Here is a 22,982-nt window from a genome sequence, read left to right on the forward strand (position 1 = left end):
ACGCGGATGCGTTTGCTTGGCTGGCCGATGGCCTGGCTGCCCGGGGTCACCCTGCCCGCACTCCTGACCACGTCAGGAGTAAGGTCAAGGAGCTGCGGCAGGGTTACTCTTGGGCCCGGGATGCGGCCGGCCGATCTGGGGCCGCCCCCGTCACTTGCCCCTTTTACAGGGAGCTCAGGGACATCCTGGGCCCCCGGCACACCTCCTCCCCTCCGGCCACCCTTGACACCTCGGCCGACGAGCCCCAGCAGGCCCTGCAGACGGAGTCTGCCCTGGAGGCATGCCCCGCACCCCGGGGGCCCCCCCCGGAGGCCACCCCCGGGACATCGCGGCAGGAGGAGGAGGAGGAGGAGGAGGGGGGCTCCTCCTCCACTGAATCCGGGCTGCAGATCCTCCTCCTGCCATCCCGGAGCAGCTGCAAGGCCTCCACCCCCCGGGGATCTCCAGACTGTGGGAGTGGACCGACAGGTAGGTACCCCCCTCTGGTGTACACCCCTGGCCTTGAGGGGTGGGGGGTAATAGATATGTGTCCAGGGCCCCCCACATGCTCACATGGCCATGGCCCCAAGGACAGCAGGGCCATGGCCCTCACAGCACTGCATCAGCCCCTGCCCCCTCCCCCCACCACGCACGACAGTGCCATGCCCCATCCCCGGGCCAGGGGGGAGCGGAACCTCGAGGGGCCCCCGGGAGGAGGGGGTGGGACACCCCTCAGCAGCAGCATGTGATGGAGTGGGGGGAGTGCCAAAGGGAGACTCAGGCTACACATGGAGCAACAAGAGCTGAATAGCTCCCCCAGGGGCAAAGGAGGATCCTGGGGCTACAGCTGGCAGGTGACACCTCTGCCCTGAACAAAGAGGAGGGAGGAGCCGAGCTGGCTTGGAATCAGGGGACGAGGGCGGGGGCCACAGGTAGAGGCTAGGGGAAGGGAGAGCTGGTAGGCAGCCAGCCTGAGGAGGGGGAAAGCTGCATCCCAGAGGGGCACCCCTTGGGGTCTTCTCCCTACGACAGGTTGGAAGGACTGTCTCTTCTGACAGCTGGTGCTGTCACTCCTGGGAGAAACTGGGCATCTGTGGCCTAAGAAACCTCTCCTGCTGTCAGACCCTGTGGGGTGAAGTGAGAGTCACTCCCACCAGGGGACGGGGTGCAGTGCAGGGGGACCCCTGAACCCCATCCATCACAGCAGCATCTCCCGGGGATGGGGATGGGGAACCTGCAGCACAGGGCTGGGGGGACAAAGGCCATGGCTCGGGGCCCATACGAACGCCTGTCTCCATTCTTCTTCCCCCCGGCTGTCCTGTGTCCTGCACCTGCCCCATTAGAAGGACCGGAAGAGAGTGCCGGCGAGGCCTCAGTCGTCCTGGAGAGCCCTCCAGGACCATCGCTCCAGGCCAGCCCCTCGGCCGAGGACCGACCGGCCCCACGGCGGGCTAGACGGCGGGCTAGACGGCAGACCCCGCGCTACCACCAGCCGACGGCGACAGACCCCCAGTTGCTGGCCATCCACCGTCGGCAGCTGGAGGTCGCGAAGCAGCACCTGCAGTTGCAGGAGCAGGCGCTGGCCTGGCGCCAGGAGGCATGGGGGGCCTACACGGAGACTTTTAACCGCTTGGTGGACTACTTGGCCCCCCATGCCGCGCCGTCCGCCGCATCGCCCGCCCTGTGTGCTCCACCAGCCCCACCACCAGCTGCTCCGCCCGTCACCGTCCTGTCCGCCGTTGCCCCGCCACCCACCACCAAGGGCCGGAGAGCCGAGGGACCCCTGGAGCCACCTGAGCCTCGCCGGGCATCCTACCTTCCAGTCCAGCCCGCCCCCACCCAGCCCCGGACAGGGCTGCGACCGCGGCGGGGCTCCCGGCCGCCAACGCCCAGTGCCGGGCTATAGGGGCGAGGGGCCCGGGACGTGGCCCCCCCCTTGTATATAGTTTACAGTTATTATTTGTTGCCCCCCGTTTGCCCCGTTCCCCCCCATGTAAATAGTTCTTCCCTTTATCCTCCCTGGTTTTCTTTTTATTATTGAGGACACTTGTTTCTTTGTATTGTTTTATTTTTGTACATATTAGTTTTTTTCCACATGTTTGTACATGGTTTGTTTTTGGTTCAAATATTTACAGTTAAAAAAAAAAGGTTCTGAAACAAAAAGACGTTTAAGTTCAGCCACCAGTGCGTGCTGTCATTTGTCCAGGAAAAGTGGGAGGGGGGTGCGGTGGGGTGCTCCATAGTGTAGGCGTTGGGGCAGGAGTGTGGTGGAGGAAGGGGCGGGCAGTAGGGGGCCTGGGCAGAGTTCACCCCGCGGCCTCTTCATCAAAGTGGGCCCACAGGGCCTCCCGGACCCGGGTCCCTTCGGGGTCCACCTGCCGACTGGGGGCAGCAGGTGGCTGGATGTGTGCCCTGCCGGCCTCCTCAGCCCAGCCCTGGAAAAAGGTGTCCCCCTTGCTCTCCACCAAATTGTGCAGGGCGCAGCAGGCACCCACAATCTGGGGGATGTTGTTGGGGCCCGCATCCAGGCGGGTCAGGAGACATCTCCAGCGTCCCTTCAGGCGGCCAAATGAGCGCTCCACCACCTGGCGCGCGTGGTTCAGGCGCTCGTTGAAGCGCTCCTGGCTAGCGGAGAGATGGCCCATGTTGGGGTGCATGACCCACGGCCGGAGGGGGTAGGCTGCATCTGCGATGATGCAGAAGGGCATGGTGGTGTCCCCCAGAGGGATCTCCCGCTGGGGGATGTAGGTCCCCGCCTCCAGCCGGCGGCACAGGCCCGAGTTCTGGAAAACCCGGGCGTCGTGGGTGCTGCCAGGCCAGCCCACATAAATGTCTTGGAAACGTCCCCGGCTGTCCACCAAGGCCTGGAGGATGACAGAATGGTAGCCCTTTCGATTCATGTAGCGTCCTCCACTGTGATGTGGGGCGCGGATGGGGATGTGAGTCCCATCCAGAGCCCCGAAGCAGTTGGGGAAGCCCAGGGTGGCAAAGGCAGTGATGGTGGCATCTGGGTCCCCCAGCCTCACGAGCCTGTGCAGGAGCATGGCGTTGATGGCATGCACAACCTGCAGAGAAAGCACATGGGACAGCACCAATGAGGGGTGAGCAGGGTGTGCGTGGCCCTGCCCTGCCCTGCCCTCCTCTGCCCGGGCCCCCCTCCCTTGCCCTGCCCTCCTCTGCCCTCCCGCGCCCTGGCCTCCCCTCCCCTCCTCTGCCCTGCCCTCCCCCCATGGGTTCTCTTACCTCCATGAAGACAGCCCCGACGGTGGCCTTGCCAACACCAAACTGCTGCCCCACGGATAGGTAGCTGTTGGGAGTGGCCAGCTTCCAGACAGCGATGCCGACCCGTTTCTGCACTGTGAGGGCACGCTGCATGCCGGTGTCCTGGTGCCTGAGTGAGGGGGTGAGCCACTGGCACAGCTCCAGAAATGTCTGCTGGCTCATCCTGAAGTTCCTGAGCCAGCGGTCGTCGTCCCACTCCCCAAGCACCAGCCGCTCCCACCAGTCGGTGCTGGTGGGGTAGCTCCACAGCCGCCGGCGTGTGAGGTGGGGGGGGCGAGGTGCTGTAGGGGTAGGGGTTGAGCCCTGCTGCTCTGGGGGCATCTCCTCCTCTGTGGCAAGGAGGTGCTCAGCTTCCTCCCGCATGGCACGGAGCAGGGCAAGCCCTGCTCCTGCCGGGAGGGCTGGGTGGACCTCTGGCTGCTGCTGCTGCTGCTGCTGCTGCTGCTGCTGGGGGTCCATGACTGCGGCGCCCGGGGTCTGTGTGCCTATGGCTCCTCAGACCGCAAGCTGTGCAGGCTGAGTGTGTCTGTGAGGAGCCCTTTAAGGGAGTGGCTAGCTGTTGCTCCGGAAGCGCTAGTCCGCCCTGTGACCCTGTCTGCAGCTGTGCCTGGCATCCCTATTTCGATGTGTGCTACTTTGGTGTGCAGACGTTCCCTCGCTGCGCCTATTTCGATGTTGGGCTGCACAACGTCGAAGTTGAACATCGACGTTGCCGGCCCTGGAGGACGTGTAGATGCTATTCATCGAAATAGCCTATTTCGATGTCTCTACTTTGAAATTAGCTACTTCGATGTAGCGTGCACGTGTAGACCTAGCCATACTGATCACCAGAGTAATGCGAGGTGCAGAGTGCTGGACTAGATCACAGATTAGTCAGGATGTCTCTTTAACTTTGCATCGCTCCTTCTCGGCACAAATGCCTTAAGCACGTGTGACCTGCTTTTAACATAGCCAGACTGAAGGATGCTCAATGTTTCAACAATTTTCAGAAGAGTCTCTATGACAAATTAACATCCCATGGCCAACTGATCGGTACTGTAACTGGAAAGTGGGATGAGTTGAAGCAGATAGTGACTGACGCAGAAATAACATCACTTGGACTAAAGAAAAGAATACATCAGGATTGGTTCGATGAGAACCAAGAAGAAACATGTTCAGCACTGGAAGTAAAGAGAAAAGCCTTTATCGAATGGCAGAATGACCCCTCCTCAGTCTCCAAATGGGACCATTTCAAGCAGCTTCAGAGCAAATCACAGAAAACCTCCGTCAGATACAAGACAGCTGGTGGGAGAGCAAAGCCAAAGAAATTGAGCACTATGCTGAGACCCACAAGTCAAACATGTTTTTTTAGTGCTATTAAGACTGTTTATGGACCTTGTAAACCAAGGACTACCCCTTTGCTCTCATTGGACAACACAACGCTGATCAAAGACAAAGAGGGCATCAAAGAAAGATGGTGAGAACACTTTAGCAACCTCCTTAACGGACCGTCGACCGTGAATAATAATGTCCTCAATGAAATTCCACAAAAACACGTCCTGACAGATCTTGACTTTCCGACCACTATAGATGAGATTAACAAAGCTGTTAGCCAGATGAGTTCAGGAAAAGCTCCTGGAAAAGGTGGGATGCCAGCAGAGATATTTAAAGTGGCAGGTCCAGCAGCATTAGCAGAGTTCCATAGCGTGATCATCAGCATCTGGGAGGATGAAAACTTCCCACAGGACCTCTGCGATGCAATTATTGTCTCCCTTTTCAAGAATAAAGGCAGCAAAGCAGAATGTGGAAACTACAGAGGCATATCCCTCCTCTCCATTGGAGGGAAGACCATCACCCGCATCATCTTGAACTGCCTAACAGCCAGTATTTCTGAGGCAAATCTACCTGAAAGTCAATGTGGTTTTCGACCTGGCCAGAGCACAGTCGACATGGTGTTTCCTGTCAGACAAATACAAGAGAAGTGCATTGAACAGAACATGCACCTGTATGCTGTCCTCATAGATCTGACAAAGGTGTTTGATACCATCAACAGGGAAGCCCTCTGGACAATTCAAATATGACTTGGCTGCCCAAGAAAATTTGTGTAGATTATACGCCTTTTCCATGATGGCATGACAGGCGAAGTACTGTCTGATGGAGCCACATCAGCCCCCTTTAACATCACCAACAGTGTGAAACAAGGATGTGTTCTCGCTCCTGTCCTATTTAACCTGTTCTTTGCATGCGTCCTTAACCATGCAATGAAAGCTCTGCACCAAGGTATATACTTGAAACACCGGAATCATGGGTCACTTTTTGACCTCTGTTGCCTGAATGAAAAGACTAAGACAGTGCAGGAACTCTTTTGTGAGGCAGTCTTGCCAACGATGGTGCCCTTATGGCTCACACTGAAAATGATCTTCAGCACATTGTCAACAAGTTTGACGAGGCCTCGCAACTTTTCAGACTAACTGTGAGCCTTGGAAAGGCAGAAGTTCTCCATCAACCTGCACCTGGATCAAAGGCTCCTGTCCCGAGTATCTCCATTGATGGCACTCAGCTTAAAGTAGTGGAGAACTTTAAATACCTGGGTAGTGTCATAGCCAGTGATGGATCACTGGATAATGAGATCAATGCGCGAATATCCAAAGCAAGCCAGGCACTCGGCTGTCTGCGTGTCAAAGTTCTAAATCATCACAACATCCGGATGTCAACAAAACTGCTTGTGTACAGAGCTGTTGTTCCCTCATCTCTTTTGTACGGGTGTGAAACATGGATGCTATATAGGTGTCACATCAAGCAGCTCGAAGCTTACGAAAGGAGCATGTGAACGACGTCACAGAGTATCAGCAATGCACAACCCACTGATTGCGAACTTCCCATGCACCAACTGCGGCAAAATGTGCACCTCTAGAATTGGCTTTTACAGTCACCAGCGGGCACACCATGAGACCAATAACAGGTGAGCTGCACAGATTTGTCATCATCGGATCAATGGACTACCAGTACTTCCTGAATTACAAAATCAAAGTCAATAAATTTAAACTTTTCTCTTAGCGTAGATGGAACCAGACAGAGAGACAGAGAGAAGCAGGGCCCTGAAGATCCAAGGGCACACAGAGCAGGCAGGGAGAGGGGCTTGGCGCCCTGCAGAAAGTATGTCTTCCTGTAGATCTCATCATGACCACAGGGAGAAAAATTTGGCTCTTACATCCCTTCAGCCACCCTAAATCCTCAACTTCCTAACCTGTCCCCCTCACCTCCCCATCCACTTTTTTCCCTCCCCTGTAGCTGGGTTCCACCCCCCCACCCTGATATTCCTCTTTCCCTTACCTCTAATTTCCACTTCTCCCTCTCCTTATGATCACCCCACCCCTCTGTGCTGACCCAAACCCCTTTTCCCAGCTGCTCTTGTACCTGCAGTCACTCACCCTGTGAGCGTTCCAACCTGGAATTTACTGTTTTTTGAAAACACTTGCAGTGCTTTCTGAACTCTCTGTTCAGCACAGAGCCCATTTCTCTATCCTTATAATCATAAGAAGAATTGTCTTGCTCAGATTTCTGCCCAACGTAGGTTTCAGACTTCAAAGAGACTGAGAATAACACATCAAAATATTTATGAAGATTTAAACCTCTGGGTTGGGATGGGTTGGAGAAATGTTTGATGACAGTTTTAAAGAAGCACAAATTGGTACAATGAGATGGCACACGAGCTAATGAAGAGACTAGCTGAGATAACTCACAGAGCCACCCCTACAACAACTGTGGAATAAAGGAACTGTCATGGTCTCATCATAAGGAAGTTAAGGAAGAAGAGAGGAAAGAACAGGACAGATGAATGAGGCCTATTCTGTAAGCTCTGTGATTTTTCATCAGGAAGGTGAAGGACATCAGTGAGAGCCTTCTGTTGGACACTTCTGCAGGTAGAAAAGGGTGGACGGGCTCTTTGGTGGCCTTTGCTGACACAACCGGGAGGTTGTGCATAACCTGAGGTGTGCAAGTGCAGGGATTCAGTGCTTCATTTACATGTCACTAATGGAGGATTTGGCTGTATTTTGTACCTGGAGCCCAACATTTCACAGACAAACATGCTGGTATGCACCTTGGCAAGGCCTGTGTAATGATGTGGCTTAGGGTCACTCTGTAAGAGGGAATTTCTCCAGATCAGAGAAGTGGTGCTGGACAAAGCAAAAGAACAGAGGGGCCCCCAGTTACAGGAAGGATGTGGATACACTAGAGAGGTTCCAGCGAAGGGCGACTAAAACAATTAGGGGGCTGGAGCATATGACCTATGAAGAAAGGTTGAGGGAATTGGGACTTTAGTCTGCAGAAGGGAAGACTGAGGGTGGACTTGATAACAGCCTTCAACTTCCTGAAGGGAGGTTGCGAAGAGGCTGGAGGGAGGCTGTTCGCAGTGGTCACAGGTGGCAGAACACGGAACAAGGGTCTCAAGTTGTGGTTGGGAATGTCCAGGTTGAAGATTAGGAAAAAAATTTTCAGTAGGAAGGTGCTCAAGCATTGGAATGGGCTACGTAGGGAAGTAGTGGATTCTCCATCCCTGGAGGTGTTCAAGTCTCCCCTCAACAAAGTCCTGACTGGGCTAATCTGAAGGGTTTGTTTAGGTCAGAGGGCTGGACCTTATGGCTTTTTTAGGTCTCTTCCAGCTCTATTGTTCTATGATTCTATGAGTCTAAGGTGGGAGACACTCCCACTCTCTGTTCAATCCTTGGTTAATGGAGTCAAATTTGCAAATAAATTGCAGCTCAGAGATTTCTCTCTCCATTTGATTTTTGAAATTTCTTTGTTTCAGGACTGCCACCCTTAAATCTGCTACTTTTTGTCTAGGGAGATTGAAGTGCTCTCCCACAGACTTCCATACTTTACCGTTCCTGATGTCTGATTTATGTTCATTTATTCTTTTTCGTAGAGACTGTCCAGATTGGCCAATGTAAATTGCAGTGGGGCATTGCTTGCACATGGTGGCGTATATTATATTAGAAGATGTGCAGGTAAAGGAGCCCCCGATGGCATGGTTGATGTTAGGTCCTGTGATGGCATCACTGGTGTACATATGTGAGCAGATTTGTCAGCAGGGTTTATTCCAGGGATTGGTTGTCAGGCTGTCTGTAGGCGAGGACAGGCCTGTGTCCAGAGGTCTGTGAGAGTGACAGATCATTGTTCAGAATGGGTTGCAGATCAATGATGATGCGTTGGAGAGGCCTGAGGTGGGGGCTGTATGTGAGATGGTCAGTGGTTTTTCTCTTGTTTTCCTTGCGAGGCCTGTCTTGTAGCAGGTGGGTTCTGGGTACCCATATGGCTCTGTCAATCTGTTTCCTCACTTCCTTCGATGGGTATTGTAGTTTGAGGAGAGCGTGGTAAAGGTCTTGCCGATATTTGTCTCTGTCTGATGGATCAGAGCAAATACGGGTGTATCTGAGTGCTTGCCTGTGTACAATGGATCATGTAGTATGCCCTGGATGGAGCTGGAGGCCTGTAGATAAGCAACGTGGTCTGTGGGTTTTCGGTGTAGGGTGGTATTTACGTGACCATTTCTCATCTGATCAGTATGTCCAGGAAGTGAATCTCTTGTGTGGACTGGTCCAGGCTAAGGTTGATGTTGGGGTGGAAACTGTTGAAATCATGGCGGAACTCTTCAAGAGCCTTCTTCCCCTGAGTCCAGACGACGAAGATGTCATCAATATAGCGTAGGTAGAGGAGGGGTGCTAGGGGATGAGAACTGAGAAAGTGTTGTTCCAGGTCAGCCATAAAAATGTCGGTATACTGTGGGGCCATGAGGGTTCCCATAGCAGTGCCACTGATTTGAAGGTATAATTTGTCCTCAAATTTGAAATAGTTGTGTGTGAGGACAAAGTCAAAAAACTCTGTCACCATTTGAGCCTCGGTCTCATCAGGGATAATGTTCCTAATAGTTTGGAGTCCATCTTCATGTGGAATGTTGGTGTAAAAGCCCTCTACACCCACAGTGGTCAGAATGGTGTTTTCAGGAAGGTCACCAATGGATTTTATGAGTAACAGAAAAGTTTAGAGCATGAGCTTTCGTGAGTTAACTGACTTCTTCAGTTAACTCACGAAAGCTCATGCTCTAAACTTTTCTGTTAGTCTATAAGGTGCCACAGGACCCTTCGTTGCTCTACAGATCCAGACTAACACGGCTACCCCTCTGATACTTGACAATGGATTTTAGTTTCCTGAGGAAGTTGGTGGTATGTCGAAGAAAGCTGGGGGTGCTGGTCATATAGCCTTTAAGTAGAGAGTCCACATATCCAAACAAGGGTGTCAATGCCTCATTTAACAAGTCTCTGTCCGAGGATCTCACTGAGGAATGTACAAAGGAACTGCAGCATCTGCTCAAGACCCTCCCCATAAAATCACAGGAACAAATTTACGCAACCACACCCCTTGAACACAAACCAGGTTTGTTTACCTGCTACCCAAGATCCATAAACCTGGAAATCCCAGACACCCCATCACCTGAGGCATTGGCACCCTCACCGCGGGATTGTCTGGATATGTGGACTCTCTGCTTAGACTCAATGCTACAAAACAAAACAAAAATTCATGAATTTCTGGTACAGAGTTTTTTTTTATGTAATTAACTTTATTTCTCATGTCCAAATGTATTTAATCCTCTTCTCACCTCAAACACCCTTTCTTTTTGGCTCTTGTTCTGCTTCTGTGTTTCTCTAATGGTCCTTCTGCATATTACAAGAACCCCATTGAGGTCTCCTTCCCAGGCTGCCTATGGCCAGTTACTAGCTTGGGGAACTGTTATTTCAGAGTGCAACTGAGATTGTCCCACTGAGCGATGACAATATCTCCATCACAGAAATACAGGACAGGCGACTTTGAGAAATCATGTCATTATTGATTTTATTACCGCTCCCTACGCTGATTAAGGGCGAGGTCAATTTGGCCATCCCAGAAAGGGATATGTCCAACCTGGTCTTAAAAACCACCAGTGCTGGGGATTCCACAACCCTCCTTAAAAAAACCTATTCCTGAGTTTAATGATGCTTCTAGTTTGATTAATTTTCCTAAGAGGTGCTCCAGCTAAACCTTAATGCATGTTAAAATAGTTACTTCTCCTAGCTTCAGTGGTCATGGAGAACAATTCATCACAATCCCTTTAATAACAGTCCTTGATTTATTTAAAGGCTTTACTAAGATCCCTCCTCAGTGGTTGTTTCTCAGGACTAAACAGACACAGGTTTTTTAACCCTTCATTATAGGTCAGATTTTATTGACCCTTTTTTCATTCATTATTTTCCTTTACTTTGGAGTCTCCATCTTGTCATGTGTCTCCTTTTTAAAGATAAGTTTTGTTTTTGCCCTTCCCCAGTTCCCCTGTCCCGCTGGTTCTTCCACAGATATGACTACTTTTGTTAAAGTTCTGTGGCCACAGGACTCATGGGGACAGGAATATCTGCACTCTTCATCAATGGGAAAATCTCTGTTCTTCCTTTGATCATATGTCATATGATTCTTGTTTTAGCTGTGATATCCTCGGTGAGAGTGAAAGCAGCAGCGATTGTCCCTGCAGCGTCTTTCAGAATCTGGAAGACAAGACGTGGCCTCTAAAATCCTTGGTGGATTTCCACATAGGAGCCTCTGTATTCTCCATAATATCTTCTTACTCTTCTTTCAATAAAAGCCACTGGTGGTGATGGTGTATTGCAAAAGTGTGCAAAAGTGACTGGTTTCATGGACACATAGGGCTGCTATTTGTATTTGTTTTCTATCCAAACCCCTTTGGCTTTTCTCCAGCATTTTTTGATACAGAGCAAAGGGGCTGAGGGCCGTGCTTTCAAATGATTGCAATGCAGAGTTCCTAAAAGGCCATTTACAGAAATCTCATCCGTATCATATGTCCCAGGAACAGAGTGTGGCTAGTCCATGGCTGTCCCTCTAAACACATTCATGTGAGAAGGAGACAGGTGTGTCTCTGTCTTTCTCCACCACCAGCTCCATCTGTCCCCCCAACATTTGCTCCACTGAAATGGGAGTGTAGCAGCCATTTGCTTGGCAGAAGTTGCTCCCTGCTGTCTTCTATCTCTTCCTGCTGGCTCGCATCTCACAGGCAGATTTGTACACGTGCCATAACACAGGAGTCACACTGAGCTGGACCCTGCATTTCCAGTCCCCACCACCATCAGCTGCAACTCCTGCCTCTTTTTTTACTTACCTTCCCCTGCCATGTTCTCTGTAGCCACCCACTCCACAACACAGAATTCTGCCCATTATGTGGCCTAGCCCATGGAGTCATTTGTATCTTAACTACCATCTTTCTGGATGTCAAATGTTTCCATTTCAATTTCTCCCCACACCTCCTTCCTGATCCAGTTCACATGGAGAGGTGCAAAGAGAGGGTGAGAGAGAGAGAGAGAGAGAGGGGGGCTGCGTCCACACGATGAGATAAAAATAAATTGAAGACAGTTAGCTCGATATTACTATGTGACTGTCTTCACTTTAAATACCATTACCTCTATTTAGGAGCACTAATATCCAGATTGCAAAATTGCCGGTACCTGATGGGTTTACCCTCAACCTCAAATTCAGAAGTTCGATTCAAGGCCATTTTGTGAGTACCATGTCTTAAAATCAGATTTATTAGCCTCTTGGGGGTCCCATGTATAACTCACAATGCCCCTCAGCGCTCCACTCTGGCCAGTGATCTCCATTTAATTAGGCGACAGGAAGACTGTGAATTTCCATGTGGAAGCAGAAAGCCTGCAGCTGTGGGCTCATGTTTACATGACAGCCTAAGAAATGTCTTTCTGTCTTTGCTATTAGTTCTGTGAGCTCATATACCCATTACAAGTAGCCCCACCATGGAGTTAGTGGTTCTGTTTCAGCACTTTTTATATTTTTCTGTGCTGCCTGGCACCATCTGCTGCAGCGCAACACCACATGGCAAGAAGGCTGCTGGAGGGGTTGTGCTTGCATAAGATGTGGAGAAAATACTTCTCAGGTGTCTACATTTGTGTGCGAACCTCCCTCATAGGCGCAACACAGTTTGAGTCTTTCCCAGGCTCTGTCACATCACGTGGGTGGCCCACCAAACTACTCAAAAGATGTGCCTGCCGTTCAGTGTTGACCATGCTGCCAGGCAGCACCATGTCATAGACTACACGTGTTTAGTTTTCTAGCAGTGGGAAAGGTATTCGGGGGCTTAGAGCTGCGGGGGGTAGTCTCCAATGGTGGATAACATACTCAGCGAGGACCATGTCAACTGGGCTCCTACTAAATCACCCCATGCCCATGGCGTGGAACCACTGCGTCTTGCTGCAACCAGGGGAAGTCTCACCGGTGGATAAGATTCTTGGGAGGACCGCTTCAATTGAGCTCCCATTTAACTTCAGCCCACCCATAGTGTAGAATCACTGTGGCCTGCTGCTGCTGGTGGTAGGTCTTCCCCGGCATCTAAGATAGGCAGGGGGACTACATCATCTTCTTCTGCACTTCAAGTAGCTCTTGTCAAAGTTAGACTCAAGACTCACAATTTGTCAGACCACTCTGTTTATTAGCAAAGCTGCTCTGCTTGTACATTTAGAAAAGTGAGCCCCCTCCCAGGGCTCAGGTCTCTTAATTTATACAGCTCAAGAAGGCAAGTTAATAGACAAAGGAAAAAAAGAAAAAAAACAGACACCCACCCACCCCATATAGTCCCTGAGATCAGTCACGTACCTTCATTTCCATATCACCCTCAGCAATCCCCTGCCAATGACTCCTTAGTTACCTTAATTAATCGCTGTTTAGCACCTAATGCTCTGGTTCCTGCTTTTCCAGGCACACCTGGCTCTGTTTAAATCATCATAACCTCCCCTTCTTGAGCTTAGAAGCAACATTGTATCAGTGTGATTTAATTTCTTTTTACAATGTAACTCTTTTATGTACAATGTCACATCTTATACTTCCACACTCTGCAGCTGTCGATCACAGCAACTCCCCACCCTCGCCACCCCGGCGCATGCCAGAAATATTTTAAGGAGCTTGCTGTCCATTGCAGACACCTGCTGGTTTTATATATTATGCATACATTTTTTTGCTGATATGTGCTGTCTGTCTTCATGCTTTGAGGCATTCAGAAACATGCGGAGAGGTGCGGCTAGTTGAGATTTCTGTTTGCATTCTAATTTCAGTGTATGATTTTTCATAGCCATCTCCAGTCTTGGCAATTTCTGTGTAACGAAGGGGAAAGTCAAAAATTCTTTTTTGCTGGACTTTTCCATCCTTTTTCTTCTAACTTTGAGGATACAGTCAGGGTCCCTGTATTATTTTCAGGGATTGGATGCAATCACTGTAGGGGGGACACTGAGTGGATGGCCTGTTTAGAATTCAGCTACAGGAAAAAGACATTTTTGTAAATCTTTTTGCTCCCTGTGTGGAAGCCCTACTTTTCCTTCCTTTCCTTGGGAAAAATGGACGTTTGTCTAGCACGGGAGGGAATGAGGAGAACACAATGTGGGAAAATGACGTGAAAGACCAGTGAGCATACCCAGAATGCTACAGGGTTGAGGAAACAGTCGAATAGCTTCCCACAATACACTACTGCAACAGTTGACGTTTGCCAATTTGAGTGTTGCAGCAATCAGTTGACTTTATGAGGAGTACGTGGGAGGTGAGGATGGTGAAATATGAACTTAGTACTTCCTGAATTACAAAATCAAAGTTAATGAAGTTGAATTTTTCTCTTAGTGCTACAAAATGACATGGATGCACCTTAGGTCTAAACAGTGGCATCTGATAGATTATGCCATTGTCAGAAGGCGAGACATCCAAGACGTACTGATCACCAGAGTAATGCGAGGTGCAGAGTGCTGGACAGATCACAGATTAGTCAGGATGTCTCTTCAACTTCACATCACTCCCTCTCAGCACAAATGCCGTAAGCATGTGCGACCTACTTTTAACGTAGCCAAACTAAAAGATGCTCAATGTTTCAACAATTTTCAGAAGAGTCTCGATGACAAATTAACATCCCATGGTCGACTGATCAGTACTGTAACTGGAAAGTGGGATGAGTTGAAGCAGATTGTGACTGACGCAGCAATAACATCGCTTGGACTAACGAAAAGAATACATCAGGATTGGTTCGATGAGAACCAAGAAGAAACATGTTCAGCACTGGAAGTAAAGAGAAAAGCCTTTATTGAATGGCAGAATGACCCCTCCTCAGTATCAAGTGAAAAGGGCACTCCAGAGAAACCTCATACAACAGGGGAAACTGAGGCACAGTAGAAAAGTTACAATTATTTTGAATCTTTTGGTGGAATACCCTTTTGAGTTTTACCCCGCAACCCAGGCCGATGTACACGGTAGCCAATCCAATAGGACTGTCCAGGGTTGTGATGAGGATCTGTGTGATAGGTGTCTTCCCTGAAAGAAGGACTGAGGTTTTTCTAAGGGTAAAAAAAAAAGACAGTTTATTGAAGGGTAACACAAGACAAACAAGAGGAAACAAGAACTGAGCCGCCTAAGCAACAGACTGATCTTTTTTCCCCCACACAACTAGTCTTAGCACAGGGTTTTATTAATTTAAAACTAGAGCCTGTGAACTTGTAACACTGCAACAAGCAGTAACGCTGCAACAAGCAGCAGTCTTAGTTAAACCCTCTACTTACTGCACATCTTGGAGGCCACATATTGTCTTCAGTGGGTGCTGCAAAGGGAAAACCGTTAACACACAGAGCTTTACAATATTCTATTAATAGAAAGCCCGCTGTGGGGTATTATTCCCTCACAAGCAGGTCGGGGAGAACTTCCAGGTTCTCAACCCTATTTCCAGAGTTACCTCCTACGATGACTCTGGTCGCTCGACCTCCCTCTCGAGCAAGGGGGCAGCAGATCTTGTGGGGCCACCTCCTACGACAGCTCCCAAGATATAGTGGAGAGCACACCTCTTACGATGGTTCCAACTATATCTTTGTTGGAATCCCCTTTTTGGGAGACTTTCGTTTTTGGGGGTTACCTCTTACAACAACTCCCTATTAGGGCTACTGTTGTATTTCTTTTTCCCAGGTCCCAAAGGCGAGGTACCGCAAAGGATGAAACACAAAGACAAACAATTGACAGCAGGGGACCAACAGTTCTGAAGACTGAAGGCCCTAGGTTTATTATTCCCACAGCTTTTATAATCAAGCAGGAGCACATTATTATGAAAAAAGCAATTGGATATAATTCGTCTAACTCAGCACATCTATCTCTAGTAAAAGCACATTGTTCCTCCCAGGCCTTGATCATGAACTCTTAGAATACACCTGGTTCAAGCAACACAGCTCCCCCGTGGCTTGCCTCCAAGAGAGCAGATGTCTTGTTTGCAAAACATGTTATGTTGCTTCAGATGCCAAGAGTCCAGCTGGGCCTGGGAGGTATGTAGGAGGGAAAGGCAAAACTCCTTCAGGCTGCCTCTCATGGCAGCTCTTTCCAATAACCCTAAACCTAAGACCACCTCTCACAGCAGTTTTTTTGGTGTGGGTTTACCCTTTATGGGTCAGTTTCAAAGTTGAAATAGTATAAGCTCTGTCCCTTTAAGGGTTAATAAAATATAATTTCCTATTCTAATATGTGGAATGCATAAGTTCACTGGCTGGTTTCAAATACAGCCCCCCCCCCCGTGCTTTACATTAAGCTAGTGTGTTAAAGGGTCACAAAATCTGAGCCGCATTAAGGATCTGGGGCAGTCCGAGTCCACTACCTTTAAATACGCTGCTGCCACTTTAAATCTTAACAGTTCTAGCACATCCAACAACAGGCAAATATACAGCAGCAAGTATAAAATAGACACATTAAGCAATTTATTATACTTAAACTATTACGACCTTAGCCTGTATATTGTATTTTTACAATACCTCTTATCCTGTTCTGTGTCCAGGCACTGGGCCTGCGGATCTCTTGACACAGGAGCTAGGAAGTTATGGCCGGCACAGGCGCATTTTTACAGCTCCGCGCAAGGCCTGACAGGAAAGAGGGAAAAAGAAGGCAGGAGGAAAAAAGCACCAACTTGGTTAACAAAAAAAACCTTCTAAAAAAGGACGGCCTTAATTCCCGTCACCAGCCACAGGCAATGATCAGCGAATGGGAAGGACAGTGCCGTTGCTGTGGTTTTCCCGCTTCACAGGGCGCGCGCTCGTAAGGCAGCGTCACCTGGCATGGGCAAACCCTCTGACAAAAACCGGAGCCTTCAGTGATTTTGCTTAACAGGAACTCTTCTGCATCCCTCGGTGACTACGGTCGCACAGTTCGAGTTCCTGTAGTCGGTCCTCTTCTTTTCTTCGACGTCCCACAATGGCTAGGGTACGATGATTGACACGACGTTCATTGTCTTCTTTCTTCTAGTGATTTCTCAGCTCTTCAGTGATCCGCTCTCGTCGGCCGCTCCGATGCGACTGACCGACAGGGGCCTCAGGTTCCTAACTTTATAGAGCCAGCAAGGACCTGGCTGAAAACCTTGTTGCATTTTGGTTGTCACGGCAACCAAGAAAAGTTCAGTGTTTCATATTTATAAGGTATCGAAAACTAACCAATCAATTGTTAGAATTTCAAACCTAAACTTATACATATTAATTACTCCGTATAAATATTAATACCAACTGTCATTTCCAACTATCATTCTTATTTACCTTGCTTTACACAGTCCTATACAGTATTTTTAAAGGGGATTTTGAAGTGAACCTTTTACAAAGCACCTCTATGGGTTTGATAGGGAATAAAGTCGCGAATCAAACAGCATAGATATTTAAATGCCCAATTCCTAAGGTTTTTGGTTAAGATGCGGGGAGAAACACACAGACACCTCAGCCCATGGCCAGGGACATATCAAGCATCTCAAGTGAGGATATTTCAACACTCAGTCTTCAAATGGGACCATTTCAAGCACCTTCGGAGCAAATCACAGAAAGACCTCCATCAGATACAAGACAGCTGGTGGGAGAGCAAAGCCAAAGAAATTGAGCACTATGCTGAGACCCACAAGTCAAACACGTTCTTTAGTGCTATGAAGACTGTCTATGGACCTCCTAAACCAAGGACTACCCCTTTGCTCTCATCCGACAACACAACGCTAATCAAAGACAAACAGGGCATCAACGAAAGATGGTGAGAAAACTTTAGCAACCTCCTTAGCAGACCGTCGACCGTGAATAATAATGTCCTCAATGAAATTCCACAACAACCCGTCCTGACAGATCTTGACTTTCCGACCACTATAGATGAGATTAAGAAAGCTGTTAGCCAGGTGAGTTCAGGAAGAGCTCCTGGAAAAGGTGGGATACCAGCAGAGATAACTAAAGTGGCAGGTCCAGCAGCATTAGCAGCGTTCCATAGCGTGATCATCAGCATTTGGGAGGATGAAAACTTCCCACAGGACCTCTGCGATGCAATTATTGTCTCCGTTTTCAAGAATAAAGGCAGCAAAGCAGGATCTGGTCCAAGAGGTAACTGTTACTGGACCGCTTGGAAATAGTGACCACAATATAATAACTTTTAATATTCCTGTGTTGGGAAGAACACCGCAGCGGTCAAACACTCTGGCATTTAATTTCAAAAAGGGGAATTACACTAAAATGAGGAAGCTAGTTAAACAGAAACTAAAAGGTAGAGTAATTAAACTAAAATCCCTGGAAGCTGCATGGAAACTGTTTAAAGACACCATACTAGAGGCCCAACTTAAATGTATACCCCAAATAAAAAAACACAGTAAGAGACCTAACAAAGAACCACCATGGCTAAACAGCCATGTTAAAAAGGCAGTGAGAGAGAAAAGGGCAGCTTTTAAAAAGTGGAAGTCAAATCCTAGTGAGGAAAATAGAAAGGAACATAAACACTCCCAAATTAACTGTCATAATGTAGTAAGAAAAGCCAAAAAAGAGTTTGAGGAACAGCTAGCCAAAAATTCAAAAAACAATAGTAAAATGTTTTTTAAATACATTAGAAGCAGGAAGCCTGCTAAAAAAGCAGTGGGGCCCTTGGATGATAAAGATATAAAAGGAGCGATCAAGGAAGACAGTGCCATTGCGGAGCGATTAAATGATTTCTTTGCTTCAGTCTTCACGGCTGAAGATGTTACAGAGGTTCCTAAATCTGAGCCAGCCTTTTTAGGCGACAAATCTGAGGAACTCACTCAGATTGAAGTGACATTAGAGGAGGTTTTGGAATTAATTGATAAGCTGAATAGTAACAAGTCTCCAGGACCAGATGGCATTCACCCAAGGGTTCTGAAAGAACTCAAATGTGAAATTGCGGAGTTATTAACAGTGGTTTGTAACCTATCCTTTAAATCCACTTTGGTACCAAATGACTGGAAGACGGCCAATATAACACCAATATTTAAAAAAGGCTCTAGAGGAGATCCTGGCAATTATAGACCGATAAGTTTAACATCAGTACCAGGCAAATTAGTAGAAACACTAGTAAAGAGTAAAATTGCAAGGCACATAGAAGAGCACGAATTGTTGGGCAAAAGTCAGCATGGTTTCTGCAGAGGGAAGTCGTGTCTGTCTAATCTATTAGAATTCTTTGAAGGGGTTAATAAACATGCGGACAAGGGGCACCCAGTGGACATAATATACCTAGATTTCCAGAAAGCCTTTGACACGGTCCCACACCAAAGGCTTTTATGTAAATTAGGTGGTCATGGGATAGGAGGAAAGGTCCTTTCATGGATCGGGAATTGGTTAAAAGACAGAAAACAAAGGGTGGGAATAAATGGTAAATTTTCACAATGGAGGGGGGTAACTAGTGGTGTTCCCCAGGGCTCAGTCCTGGGACCGATCCTGTTCAACTTGTTCATCAATGATCTGGAAAATGAGGTAAGCAGTGAGGTGGCAAAGTTTGCAGATGACACCAAGTTGTTCAGGACAGTCAAAACCAAAAGGGATTGTGAAGAACTACAAAAAGATCTCAGCAAACTGAGTGATTGGGCAGCAAAATGGCAAATGAAATTTAATGTGGGTAAGTGTAAGGTAATGCATGTTGGAAAAAATAACCCAAATTACACGTACTACATGATGGGGTCAAATTTAGCTACGACAGATCAGGAAAGGGATCTTGGAGTTATAGTGGATAGTTCTCTGAAGACATCCACGCAGTGTGCAGCGGCAGTTAGTAAGGCAAATAGGATGTTAGGAATTATTAAAAAAGGGATCGATAATAAGACAAAAGATATCATACTTCCCCTATATAAAACTATGGTACGCCCACATCTCGAGTACTGCGTGCAGATGTGGTCTCCTCACCTCAAAAAAGATATATTGGCATTAGAAAAGGTTCAGAAAAGGGCGACTAAGATGATTAGGGGCTTGGAAAGGGTCCCATATGGGGAGAGGCTAGAGAGACTGGGACTTTTCAGTTTGGAAAAGAGGCGATTGAGGGGCGATATGATAGAGGTATATAAAATCATGAATGGTGTGGAGAAAGTGAATATAGAAAAATTATTTACCTTTTCCCATAATACAAGAACTAGGGGACACCAAATGAAATTGATGGGTAGTGGGTTCAAAACTAATAAAAGGAAATTTTTCTTCACACAGCGCACAGTCAACCTGTGGAACTCCTTGCCCGAGGCGGCTGTGAAGGCCAGGACTCTATTAGGGTTTAAAAAAGAGCTTGATAAATTTTTGCAGGTCAGGTCCATAAATGGCTATTAGCCAGGGATAAAGTATGGTGCCCTAGCCTTCATAACAAGGGCAGGAGATGGATGGCAGGAGATAAATCACTTGTCTTCTGTTCTCCTTCTCTGGGGCGCCTGGCATTGGCCACCGTCGGCAGATGGGATGCTGGGCTTGATGGACCTTTGGTCTGACCCAGTATGGCCATTCTTATGTTCTTATGTTCTTATGTTCTTATGTTCTTAATGTGGCAACTACAGAGGCCTATCTCTCCTCTCCTTTGGAGGGAAGACCATCACCCGCATCATCTTGAACTGCCTAACAGCCAGTATTTCTGAGGCAAATCTACCTGAAAGTCAATGTGGTTTTCGACCTGGCCAGAGCACAGTCGACATGGTGTTTGCTGTCAGACAAATACAAGAGAAGTGCATTGAACAGAACATGCACCTGTATGCTGTCCTCATAGATCTGACAAAGGTGTTTGATACCATCAACAGGGAATCCCTCTGGACAGTTCAAATATGACTTGGCTGCCCAAGAAAATTTGTGTAGATTATACGCCTTTTCTATGATGGCATGACAGGCGAAGTACTGTCTGATGGAGCCACATCAGCCCCCTTTAACATCACCAACAGTGTGAAACAAGGATGTGTTCTCGCTCCTGTCCTATTTAACCTGTTCTTTGCATGCGTCCTTAACCATGCAATGAAAGCTCTGCACCAAGGTATATACTTGAAACACCGGAATCATGGGTCACTTTTTGACCTCTGTTGCCTGAATGCAAAGACTAAGACAGTGCAGGAACTCTTTTGTGAGGCAGTCTTTGCCAACGATGGTGCCCTTATGGCTCACACTGAAAATGATCTTCAGTACATTGTCAACAAGTTTGACGAGGCCTCGCAACTTTTCAGACTAACTGTGAGGCTTGGAATGACAGAAGTTCTCCATCAACCTGCACCTGGATCAAAGGCTCCTGTCCCGAGTATCTCCATTGGTGGCACTCAGCTTAAAGTAGTGGAGAACTTTAAATACCTGGGTAGTGTCATAGCCGGTGATGGATCACTGGATAATGAGATCAATGCACGAATATCCAAAGCAAGCCAGGCACTCGGCTGTCTGCGTGTCAAAGTTCTAAATCATCACAACATCCGGATGTCAACAAAACTGCTTGTGTACAGAGCTGTTGTTCCCTCATCTCTTTTGTACGGGTGTGAAACATGGATGCTATATAGGTGTCACATCAAGCAGCTCGAAGCTTGTGAAAGAAGCATGTGAACGACGTCACAGAGTATCAGCAATGCACAACCCACTGATTGCGAACTTCCCATGCACCAACTGCGGCAAAATGTGCACCTCTAGAATTGGCTTCTACAGTCACCAGCGGGCACACCATGAGACCAATAACAGGTGAGCTGCACAGATTTGTCATCATCGGATCGATGGACTACCAATACTTCCTGAATTACAAAATCAAAGTTAATAAATGTAAACTTTTCTCTTAGCGTAGATGGAGCCAGAGAGAGAGACAGAGAGAAGCAGGGCCGTGAAGATCCAAGGGCACACAGAGCAGGCAGGGAGAGGGGCTTGGCGCCCTGCAGAAAGTATGTCTTCCTGTAGATCTCATCATGACCACAGGGAGAAAAATTTGGCTCTGACATCCCTTCAGCCACCCTAAATCCTCAACTTCCTAACCTGTCCCCCTCACCTCCCCATCCACTTTTTTCCCTCCCCTGTAGCTGGGTTCCACCCCCCCACCCTGATATTCCTCTTTCCCTTACCTCTAATTTCCACTTCTCCCTCTCCTTATGATCACCCCACCCCTCTGTGCTGACCCAAACCCCTTTTCCCAGCTGCTCTTGTACCTGCAGTCACTCACCCTGTGAGCATTCCAACCTGGAATTTACTGTTTTTTGAAAACACTTGCAGTGCTTTCTGAACTCTCTGTTCAGCACAGAGCCCATTTCTCTATCCTTATAATCATAAGAAGAATCGTCTTGCTCAGGTTTCTGCCCAACATAGGTTTCAAACTTCAAAGAGACTGAGAATAACACATCAAAATATTTATGAAGATTTAAATCTCTGGGTTGGGATGGGTTGGAGAAATGTTTGATGACAGTTTTAAAGAAGCACAAATTGGTACAATGAGATGGCACAGGAGCTAATGACGAGACTAGCTGAGATAACTCACAGAGCCACCCCTACAACAACTGTGGAATAAAGTAACTGTCATGGTCTCATCATAAGGAAGTTAAGGAAGAAGAGAGGAAAGAACAGGACAGATGAATGAGGCCTATTCTGTAAGCTCTGTGATTTTACATCAGGAAGGTGAAGGACATCAGTTAGAGCCTTCTGTTGGACACTTCTGCAGGTAGAAAAGGGTGGACGGGCTCTTTGGTGGCCTTTGCTGACACAACCGGGAGGTTGTGCATAACCTGAGGTGTGCAAGTGCAGGGATTCAGTGCTTCATTTACATGTCACTAATGGAGGATTTGGCTGTATTTTGTACCTGGAGCCCAACATTTCACAGACAAACATGCTAGTATGCACCTTGGCAAGGCCCGTGTAATGATGTGGCTTAGGGTCACTCTGTAAGAGGGAATTTCTCCAGATCAGAGAAGTGGTGCTGGACAAAGCAAAAGAACAGAGGGGCCCCCAGTTACAGGAAGGATGTGGGTACACTAGAGAGGTTCCAGCGAAGGGCAACTAAGATAATTAGGGGGCTGGAGCATATGACCTAAGAAGAAAGGTTGAGGGAATTGGGACTTTAGTCTGCAGAAGGGAAGACTGAGGGTGGACTTGATAACAGCCTTCAACTTCCTGAAGGGAGGTTGCGAAGAGGCTGGAGGGAGGCTGTTTGCAGTGGTCACAGGTGGCAGAACATGGAACAAGGGTCTCAAGTTGTGATTGGGAATGTCCAGGTTGAAGATTAGGAAAAAAATTTTCAGTAGGAAGGTGCTCAAGCATTGGAATGGTCTACGTAGGGAAGTAGTGGATTCTCCATCCCTGGAGGTGTTCAAGTCTCCCCTCAACAAAGTCCTGACTGGGCTGATCTGAAGGGTTTTTTCTTGCTTAGGTCAGAGGGCTGGACCTTATGGCTTTTTTAGGTCTCTTCCAGCT

The sequence above is a fragment of the Carettochelys insculpta genome, chromosome 3, assembly GCF_033958435.1.
Source record: "Carettochelys insculpta isolate YL-2023 chromosome 3, ASM3395843v1, whole genome shotgun sequence".
NCBI classification, from domain to species: domain Eukaryota; kingdom Metazoa; phylum Chordata; order Testudines; family Carettochelyidae; genus Carettochelys; species Carettochelys insculpta.